This window comes from Bos indicus x Bos taurus, chromosome 6, assembly GCF_003369695.1.
Source record: "Bos indicus x Bos taurus breed Angus x Brahman F1 hybrid chromosome 6, Bos_hybrid_MaternalHap_v2.0, whole genome shotgun sequence".
Lineage (NCBI taxonomy): Eukaryota > Metazoa > Chordata > Mammalia > Artiodactyla > Bovidae > Bos > Bos indicus x Bos taurus.
This window is the reverse complement of record NC_040081.1, coordinates 45,315,412-45,326,622: the sequence shown is the minus strand read 5'-3', so window position 1 is coordinate 45,326,622 and position 11,211 is coordinate 45,315,412. Positions and strand designations below refer to the sequence as shown.

General features: G+C 44.0%; 1 long non-coding RNA gene across 1 annotated transcript; it reads right to left on the bottom strand.

The window, feature by feature from the left end:
* Positions 1-8,519: 8,519 nt before the first annotated feature.
* On the bottom strand, positions 8,520-9,906 carry LOC113894705. Its single transcript, XR_003511641.1, has 2 exons — positions 9,733-9,906; positions 8,520-9,042 (listed from the first exon to the last, which is right to left on the bottom strand). It is a non-coding gene; the product is annotated as an uncharacterized LOC113894705 (long non-coding RNA).
* Between the last annotated feature and the right edge of the window lie 1,305 nt (positions 9,907-11,211).

Here is an 11,211-nt window from a genome sequence, read left to right as displayed (position 1 = left end):
AATATAGAATAAAAATAAAATAAAAATTAATATACAGAAATATGTTACATTTCTATACACAGATAATAAACTATCAGAAAGAAAAATGAAACATCATTTATAATTACATCAAAAAAAAAAAAGAATAAAATACCTAGGAATAAATTTAATGAAGGACGTAAAAGATCTGTACTCTGAAAACTATAAAACAATAATAAAAGAAATTGAAGACAACAAAAGTAAATGGAAAGATATTCCATACTCATGTTAAAATGCTTATATTACCCTCAAACTATCTACAGACTCAACACAATCCCTATAAAAAATAGCCATGAAATTTTCTAGAAAACTAGATCAAATAATTCTAAAATAGAACTGCAAAAGACCCAAAATAGTCAAAGCAATCTTGAAAAGGAATAACAAAGCATTACATTTCCTGATTCCAAATTATACTACAGAGTTGTAGTAATCAAGATAGTATAGTACTGGCACAAAATAGACACATAGATGAATGGAGCAGAACAGAGAGCTTAGAAATAAACCTACACTTATACAGTCAATCTATATGGACTCTCTATTCTGTTCCATTCATCTAAGGGTTTATTTTTGTGCAGAACCTGCCTGCAGTGCAGGAGACCCAGCTTTGTTCCCTGGATTGGGAAGGTCCCCTGGAGAAGGGAATGGAAACCACTCCAGTATTCTTGCCTGGAGAATTCCATGGACAGAGGAGACTGCTGGGCTACAGTCCGTGGGGGTCACAAAGAGTCAGACTTAGCAACTGACTCTTTCACCCGTGGTCAATCTATGACAAAGGAGACAAGAATATACAATGAGGAAAAAGTTTCTTTAATAAATGATGCCGGGAAAACTAGACAGCCACACACAAAGAATGAAATTAGACCACCTTCTTACACCATACACAAAAACAAATTCAAATGGACTAAAGACTTAAATACAAGACCTGAAACATAACACCTTTAGAAGACAACATAAGGAGTAGGTAAACCTTTTGACATTGGTCTTAGCTGTATCTTTTTGGATCTTTCTCCTCAGGCAAAGGCAACAAGGCAAAAATAAACAAATTGGACTATATCAAACCAAAAGGCCTACAGCAAGACCGTAGGCGCTGGAGCCATTGCTGTGTGGCCCTGGAGCAGCTGTGAGGAGACAGTCCACACCCAAGGACAAAGGAGAAGCCCCAGCAAGATGGTAGGAGGGGCGAATCCACATTTGGAATCAAACCCCATTTCCACCAGAGATGTTCAGAGGACTCAAACAAACCTTGTGCACACCAGGACCCAGGGACCCCACAGAGACTGAGACAGACTGTGTATGAGCACCTCCTGTGGAGATATATGTCAGCAGTGGACTGCCACAGGAACAGGGGCTCTGGGTGCAGCAGACTTGGGTATGGCATATACCCTCTTGGAGGAGGTGCCATTAACCCCACCATAGAGCTGCCAAAACTTACACAGGACTGGGAAATAGACTCTTGGAGGGCACAAACAGAACCTTGTGTGCACCAAGACCCAGGAGAAAGAAGCAGTGACCCCACAAGAGACTGACCCAGACTTGCCCGGGAGTGTCCAGGAGTCTCCAGTGGAGGCGTAGGTCCATGGCAGCCTGCTGCAGGGCTGGGGGCATTCGTAGCAGTGCATGCATGGGACCCTTTGAAGGAGGTCCCCATTATCTTCATTAACTCTACCATAGTTTGAAGTGAAGTCATTCAGTCGTGTCTGACTCTTTGCTACCCCATAGACTGTAGCCCACCAGGCTTCTCTGTCCATAGAATTCTCCAGGCAAGAGTACTGGAGTGGGTTGCCATTCCCTTCTCCAGGAGATCTTCCCCACCCAGTAATTGAACCTGGGTCTCCCGCTTTAGTTTGGCCACAGGTAAATAGCAGGGAGGGAACACAGCTCCACCTATCAACAGAAAATTGGATTAAAGATTTACTGAGCATGGCCCCGCCCATCAGAACAAGACCCAGTTTCCCCCTCAGTCAGTCTCGCCCATCAGGAAACTGCCAGAAGCCTCTTATCCTTCTCCATCAGAGGGCAGACAGACTGAAAACCACAATCACAGAAAACTAACCAATCAGATCACATGGACCACAGCCTTGTCTAACTCAATGGAACTATGAGCCATGCCATGTGGTGCCACCCAAGATGGATGGGCCATGGTGGATAAGTCTGACAGAATGCGGTCCACTAGAGAAGGGAATGGCAAACCACTTCAGTATTACTGCCTTGAGAACCCCATGAGCAGTATGAATAGGCAAAAAGATAGCACACTGACAGATGAACTCCCCAGGTCAGTAGATGCCCCATATGCTACTGGAGATCAATGGAGAAATAACTCCAGAAAGAATGAAGAGATGGAGCCAAAGCAAAAACAACACCCAGTTGTGGATGTGACCAGTGATAGAAGCAAAGTCTGATGCTGTAATGAATAATATTGCATAGGAACCTGGAATGTTAGGTAGGTCCATGAATCAAGGCAAAAAGGAGATGGCAAGAGTGAACGTTGGTGTTTTAGGAATCAGTGAACTAAAATGCACTGGAATGGGTGAATTTAACTCAGATGACCCTTATATCTATTACTGTGGGCAAGAATCCCTTAGAGGAAATGGAGTAGCCCTCATAGTCAACAAAAGAGTCTGAAATGCAGTATTTGGATGCAATCTCAAAAATGATAGAATGATCTCTGTTCGTTTCCATTCAGTATAACAATAATCCAAGTCTATGCCCCAACCAGTAATGCTGAAGAAGCTGGAGTTGAATGGTTCTGTGAAGACCTACAAGACCTTCTAGAACTAACACTCCAAAAAGACATCCTTTTCATTTTAGAGGACTGGAATGCAAAAGTAGAAAGTCAAGAAACACCTGGAGTAAAAGGTAAATTTGGCCTTGGAGTAAAGAATGAAGCAGGGCAAAGGCTAATAGATTTTTGCCAAGAGCATGCACTAGTCATAGCAAACACCCTCTTCCAACAACACAAGAGAAGACTCTACACATGGACATCACCAGATGGTCAATACTGAAATCGGATTGATTATATTCTTTGCAGCCAACGATGGAGAAGCTCTATAAAGTCAGCAAAAACAAGACCAGAAACTGACTGTGACTCAGATCATGAACTCCTTATTACAAAATTCAGACTTAAATTGAAGAGAGTAGGGAAAACCACTAGACCATTCAGGTAGGACCTAAATCAAGGCCCTTACAATTATACAGTGAAAGTGAGAAATAGATTTAAGGGATTATATCTGATAAACAGAGTGCCTGATGAACTATGGATGGAGGTTCATGACATTGTACAGGAGACAGGGATCAACACCATCCTTAAGAAAAAGAAATGCAAAAAAGCAAAATGGCTGTGTGAGGAGGCCTTACAAATAGCTGTGAAAAGAAGAGAAGCAAAAAGCAAAGAACAGGAAAGATATACACATTTGAATGCAGAGTTCCAATGAATAGCAAGGAGAGATAAGAAAGCCTTCCTCAGTGATCAATGCAAAGAAATAGATGAAAACAATAGAATGGGGAAAGACTAGAGATCTCTTCAAGAAAATTAGAGATATCAAGGGAACTTTTCATTCAAAGATGGGCTCAATAAAGGACAAAAATGGTATGGACCTAACAGAAGCAGAAGATATTAAGAAGAGGTGGCAAGAATGCACAGAAGAACTGTACAAAAAAGATCTTCATGACCCAGATAATCATGATGGTGTGATCACTCACCTAGAGCCAGACATCCTGGAATGAATGTGAAGTCAAGCGGGCCTTAGAAAGTATCACTACAAACAAAGCTAGTGAAGGTGATGGAATTCCAGTTGAGCTATTTCAAATCCTAAAAGATAATGCTGTGAAATGCTGCACTCAATATGCCAGCAAAGTGACTTAGCAGCAGCAGCAGTGGCCACAGGACTGGAAAAAGTCAGCGTTCATTCCAACCCAAAGAAAGGCAATGCCAAAGAATGCTCAAACTACCGCACAATTCCACTCATCTCACACAGCAGTAAAGTAGTGTTCAAAATTCTCTAAGCCAGGCTTCAACAATACATGAACTGTGAAATTCCAGATGTTCAAGCTGGTTTTAGAAAAGAAAGAGGAATCAGAGACCAAATTGCCAACATCTGCTGGATTATCGAAAAAGCAAGAGAGTTCCAGAAAAACATCTACTTCTGCTTTATTGACTATGCCAGAGCCTTTGCCTGTGTGGATCACCACAAACTGTGGAAAATTCTGAAAGAGATGGGAATACCAGACCACCTAACCTGCCTCTTGAGAAATCTGTATGCAGATCAGGAAGAAACAGTTAGAACTGGACATGGAACAACAGACTGGTTCCAAATAGGGAAAGGAGTACATCAAGGCTGTATATTGTCACCCTGCTTATTTAACTCATATGCAGAGTACATCATGAAAAATGCTGGGCTGGAAGAAGCACAAGCTAGAATCAAGATTGCTGGGAGAAATATCAATAACCTCAGATATGCAGATGATACCACCCTTTTGGCAGAAAGCAAAGAAAAACTAAAGAACCTCTTGATGAAAGTGAAAGAGGAGAGTGAAAAAGTTGGCTTAAAGCTCAACATTCAGAAAATGAAGATCATGGCATCTGGTCCCATCACTTCATGGGAAATAGATGGTGAAACAGTAGAAACAGTGACAGACTTTATTTTCTTGGGCTCCAAAATCACTGCAGATGGTGACTGCAGCCATGAAATTAAAAGATGCTTGCTCCTTGGAAGAAAAGTTATAACCAACCTAGACAGCATTTAAAAAAGCAGAGACATCACTCTGCCAACAAAAGTATATCTAGTCAAGGCTATGGTTTTCCCAGTATTCATGTATGGATGTGAGAGTTGGACTATAAAGAAAGCTGAGTGCCGAAGAAATAATGCTTTTGAACTGTGGTGTTGGAGAAGACTCTTGAGAGTCCTTGGACTGCAAGGAGATCCAACTAGTCCATCCTAAAGGAAATCAGTCCTGAATATTCATTGGAAGGACTGATGCTGAAGCTGAAACTCCAATACTTTGGCCTCGTGATGTGAAGAACTGACTCATTTGAAAAGACTCTGATGCTGGGAAAGATAGAAGCCTGGAGAAGGGGATGACAGAGGATAAGATGGTTGGATGGCATCACTGACTCAATGGACATGAGTTTGAGTAAACTCCAGAAGTTAGTGATGGACAGGGAGGTCTGCTGTGCTGCAGTTCATGGGGTTGGAGAGAGTGGGACATGACTGAGTGACTGAGCTGAACTGAACTGAACCCAGAAATTTTAATTTAAAATAATGATTGCATAATTGATGTAGATTTTTGTGAACTTAAATTGAAATTTTATTCAGTTTTTAAACCATATCAGAACACTTAAGAGTACTTAAAATTCATTATTTTAAGGTTTAATTTGTTAGATTCATAAAAATGAGGTAACTAGTTATTATATTCGATAATCACAATGACTTAAAGAAACCAAATATATTGAAAGTGCAAATGAAGTTTAAAATGTAAATAAAGTGATTTTTAAATTAGTTGTTCAAACTTTGGTAGGTTTATACATAGTAAAAAGATATTTTAAAACTGAATTTAAGATGAAGTGAGAAGGGAAATTCCCTGGTGGGCCAGTGGCTAGGACTCTGTGCTTTCACTGCTGAAGGCATGGCTTAAAAAAAAAGATGAAGGGAGAAGTAGAGGTTTTAAAAATTGAAACTTAAATCTTTATAGAATAATCCTTTCCATAAGGGATTATCTTTTCAGAATAATCCTTTTCATAAAAGAATCCTTTCTAAAAGCCAATCTCCAGGGCACACAAAAGATAAACAAACAAAAAAATATCCATTTGACAGCTGGGTTGAACCTGAATGAAGTTTTTCAGAGTAGGTGGATTTGTGCATTTTTCTAAAGAGTGGGTCTGATCTTTTTTCACATCTACAAATGTCCTTCATCCCAAAAGTTTAAAAATCTTTTTCTGTGGATGGAGTGACTTATACCTCTCTCTCCCCAGCCCCATGGGTCCTAAAGCTGCCCTGGAGCTTCACTTGGACCTCCCACTAGTGCCCCACATGCAACAGTCTGCAAAACCATTTTATGAGTGTGCATGCATGCTAAGTCTCTTCAGTCATGTCCAACTCTGTGTGACCTCATGGACCGTAGCCCACCAGCCTCCTCTGTCCATGGGATTCTCCGGGCAAGAGTACTGGCAGAGTGGGTAGCCATTCCCTTCTCCAGGGGATCTTCCTGGCCCAGGGATCAAACCCACATCTCTTGGGTCTCCTACATTGTCAGGCAGGTTCCTTTACTCCTAGCACCACCTGGGAAGCTCATTATTTTACGAGAAGGACCCTCCCAAACCAGTCCCTCCCACAGAGATGCCTCTCCAACCTGCAACCCAGAGGCTCTCAGCTATCAAAGCCCTTCTTCTTTGCCAAAAAATCTAACCAATGTCTTAATTCTATTGCTCTCTCTACTGGCTTTCCCTGTGTTATTGATTTCTGCAATTGCCTAAACTATTGATCAATTCTAATTGATTCTATTGGAGATCAATAGAATTAGGCAACTGGTTGGTTATTTCCTTCCCCTTTGCCACAAAGATCCAAATTTCCCCCAAGCCCTAGTAATTCTCCCCTCTGAGTATTCACCATGTTTTCCTTTCTCCCAGTACTCACAGAAGCATCAGTGCTGCAGCAGACTGATGGTTCTCCCCACCACCCTGAATGACATTCCCCCCAAAAGCCCTCAGGTATGTTGCTCTAGAGCCTTCCACGGTTCCTGGCTACCTCTGTGGAGGTCTCATCGCCCAGGCAATGGTGACTTTATGCAAACTCTGAAAGTCATGCCAAGGACAGATCACTGAGTGTAGCTGTTCCTGCCTTCATCCTCCACATGCAGGGAATGCCCTTGGAGTGTCCTTAATTTTGCCTCTGGAAATCCCATTTTCCTTCAGGACTTAACCTACTCAGGGGCCCTCTTTTCCTTTAAATGATTCAAATAACAACCACAGGTCCTCCTTCTGTTGCTGTATTCTCCAGCCCCTAAGTACTTAAAGCCTCTGGAGGGTGGAAACCATGGCTTCTGCCAATTTGAAATCTGTGAAGGGAAGCCTTGTTTCCACTTATTTCTTCAGCACCAACTGTTTGCCAGGCACTGTTCTAGGTGTTGGGGAGAATGAGGGAAAGAAAGTTCCTACTATCAAGGAGTTTACGTCTTAGGGGAGTAGAGAGGAGGTGAAAGGCAATCAACAAACATATATACACACACAATTGTTTTAGTGGTGACTCGTACATGAGGAGAATAAAACAGAGTTATGGGATAAAATGTGACAGTTTGGGGGGGGGGTGTGGTGGTGGCACTTGAGATCTGGGTGGTAGGAGAGCCCTTTCTGAGATGGTGACATTTGCACCAAGACTGGAATGGTGAGAAGCAAGCCCCATGTGGAGACCCGGGGACAGCATCCTGGGAAGAGGGGGACAGTGAAGGCAGATGTGTGTGGGGTGAGGGGACTTGTCATAATGAGATGGTGGTTCCAGAGGAAGTGCTATAGCAGAGAGGCCAAGTGAGGCCACAGCCCATCACATGAGGCCTCGAGAGGACATGCTGGGGGGAGCTGTGGGTTTAGGGGCATCAGAGGGTCTCAAGCAGAGGGTGCCATCTGAGTCAGCTGTCTGAAGGCTCACCCCGCTGCAGTGTGGAGCATAGCCGTGGGTGCAGAGTGAAGGAGGGAGATCAGCTGGAGAGTACGCAGTTGTGCGTATCAGACAAGTGTGGCCAAAGCAGAGTAGGGTGACCGACTGCCCCTGTTGGCCTGGGACTAAGGGGTTTCCTGGGACATGGGACATTTAGTGCTAAAATGGAAAAACCCCTGGCCTGGGTGGTTGGTTATCAGGTTGGTTATCATAGGCCACCATGCTTGGAGGCAAGACCATCTGACTCGCTGATGGATGGGATGGAAGGAAAAAAAGGAAATCTACAGAGAATGATGGGAGTTAGCTTGAACAGCTGGGTAGGTAGTGGTGCCATTTACTGGTGGATGAGAGATAAACAAGTTCAAGGATCAGATCAAGAGTTTGACTTTCTGAGTGCCCCAAAATGAGCTCCATAAATCTACCAAGTGGTGAAGTCATGATATAAATTGGGAGGGCATTACTGCTATCCTACAAGGACAGAGGACTAAAGGGTTAGTCACTCAGCTGTGTCTGACTATTTGTGACCCCGTGGACTGTAGCCCACCAGGCTCCTCTGGCCATGGGATTGTCCAGGCAAGAATACTGGAGTGAGTAGCCATTCCCTTCTCCAAGGGATCTTCCCAACCTAGGGATGGAGCCCAGGTCTCTTGCCCTGCAGGTGGATTCTTTACCGTCTGAGCCAACAGGGAGAAAAACAAGTTCAGGAATAAAACCAAGAGTTCAAATTTATGAGTGCCCCAAAATGAGCTCCATAAATCTCCACCAAGTGGCAAAGCCACTATAATAACCTGGGAGAGCATTACCATTATCCCAAAAGTAGTGAGAACTAAAGTGGATACAAAACTAGGCATTCGGTCAATAGCAAAATCACTCTGGAACCTCTTAATTGCTAACAGTCACAGAGGAGCCAACCTTCCCAGAAAGAGTGGATGAATCCATTTCCTGCAGATGTGATGTTAATGAAATCCAGAAGTGGACCAGGGACCACACAGACCCTGGCCTCTGCAGTCTTGTGACAGGCTTCACTCCCAGCAATTTGTGATGGTTGGAAATGTAATTTAAGATGAAGATGGAAAGTCACAAAGAGGCTTCACATGGAGTTCCTGCAGTAGCATCCTTCTCTGTCTCCTCTCTTGCATCCAAAATCCTCCACCAGGCTCCAATTCAGTGCTCCTTCCTGTGTTACACAATAGCTTTCCCTTTCCTCTGCTTTCAGCTGCCAGTGAAACCCTGACTGCAGCCTGTACAGCAAATGGAGTTTTTGAAGCATTTCTCAGCAGAGATGTCCTCTCTCCCACTGATGTTAAGAGAAAACGCTCTCTTGTCTCCTGTTCCGGCCTTCCTCTCAAAGTCTTCCCCTTGCTAGCCATGCAGGTTTCTGGGAGAGAATACCACCTCTTAGAATTACTCTAAACTCAGCAATTCCTTCTGCTTTGCAGCAGCTGTTCCTACTTCGGAGAAGGCAATGGCACCCCACTCCAGTACTCTTGCTTGGAAAATCCCATGGATGGAGGACCCTGGTAGGCTGCAGTCCATGGGGTCGCTAAGAGTCAGACACGACTGAGCGACTTCACTTTCACTTTTCACTTTCATGCATTGGAGAAGGAAATGGCAACCCACTCCAGTGTTCTTGCCTGGAGAATCCCAGGGACGGGGGAGCCTGGTGGGCTGCCGTCTATGGGGTCGCACAGAGTCAGACACGACTGAAGCGACTTAGCAGCATTCCTACTTCTCCCAGAGATTCCCCGCCTGCTTGCTCAAAGCTAAGGAAAACCAGAAGGATAGACCCCTGGGTCCCAACTGGTGGGAGGAAGAGAGGCCAGCCTCCCTGTCTCCACTGACCAGCCTGAGACGCTTCATTATTTTGCCTCATTGTGACACGTTCTCATGGCATGAGGAGGGGAGTGGTGACCCACAGAGGAATTGACTCTTTAAATTTTGTTATTTTGTTCATCATGACTATTTTACATTAATTTTTGTTATTTTTAAAATACTGCCTTAAAATGTAATTTCTCTTGATTACTGAGTGTTTGGGCATCCACTTAAATTTTGGGCCCCAGGCAAGTACCTTACTCATTTCATCCTGATCTGGACCTTCTCCTTTGCCCTTTTCTGGGAGGTGGATCTTTCCATTTTAAAACTAGGGTGGTCCCGGGCAAATCAGTTAGAGTTGGTGTCACCCCTGGACTGCCAGATATCACATCTTGGTGTGGCTGCTCTGTGGTTGGGGGACAGCCTCTCTGTGCTCCCATGCCCCCATCTACACAGGAATGGAGCAGCAGCCACCTCAGAGAGGGGCTATTGTGAGTCTGTCTGCAGTGAGCTTGGTACAGTGCCTGGCCCATAGCCAGTGCCTCACAACATTAGCAGTGATGGTGATTTACTGAGTGTCTGCCACCTGCCAACTTCTGTGCCAGGACAGGGCATCCAGTGGTGCTGGTGACAGACACACCTTGCCCTCCAGGGGGCCATGTTCTCGTGAGAGGGTCAGGCTGTGAACGGGTGATATCAAGGGTTGTTTGTGTATGACAGACTCTAGTTTCACCTACAACTCTACAAATGCCCCAGTTTTGTTCCTTTTTATGGCTGAATAATTTTCCATTTTATATATGTACCACGTCTTCTTTATCTCTTCATCTGTTGATGGACATTTAGGTTGCTTCCATGTCCTGGTTATTGTAAATAGTGCTGCAATGAATGTTGGGGTACATGTGTCTTTTTGAATTATGGTTTTCTCAGGATATATCCCACAGAGAAGGCAATGGCACCCCACTCCAGTACTCTTGCCTGGAAGATCCCATGGATGGAGGAGCCTGGTAGGCTGCAGTCCATGGGGTCGCTAGGAGTCGGACATGACTGAGCGACTTCACTTTCACTTTTCACTACCATGCATTGGAGAAGGAAATGGCAACCCACTCCAGTGTTCTTGCCTGGAGAACCCCAGGGACGGGGGAGCCTGGTGGGCTGCTGTTTATGGGGTTGCACAGAGTCGAACATGACTGAAGCACTTTAACAGCAGCAGCAGCAGCAGGGTATATCCCAAGAGTGGGATTTCTGGGTCATTTTGTACAGGGTGAGGTAAGTAAAAAAGAGGAAAACAAATATTGTATATTAATACGTATATATGGAATCTAGGAAAATAGTACAGATGAACTGGCTTGCAGGGTAAGGATAGAGACGCAGATGCAGAGGACAGACACATGGACACCAAGGGGAAAGGAGAGGGTAGAATGCATTGGAAGATTAGGACTGACATATGTATACTCTGCATGTAGAGTAAATAGCTAGTGGGAACCTGCTGTATAATGCAGGGAACTCAGCTAGTGTTCTGTGATGACTTAGATGAGTGGGACAGGGGTTGAGGGTGGGAGGAGGGTCCAAGAGAGAGGGGATAAGTGTATACATATGGATGGCTGATTCACTTCATTGTACAGCAGAAACTAACACATCACTGTAAGGCAAATATACTCCAACTATATATATATATACACACACATATTAAAGACTGGTTCCAAATAGGAAAAGGAGTACGTCAAGGCTGTATATT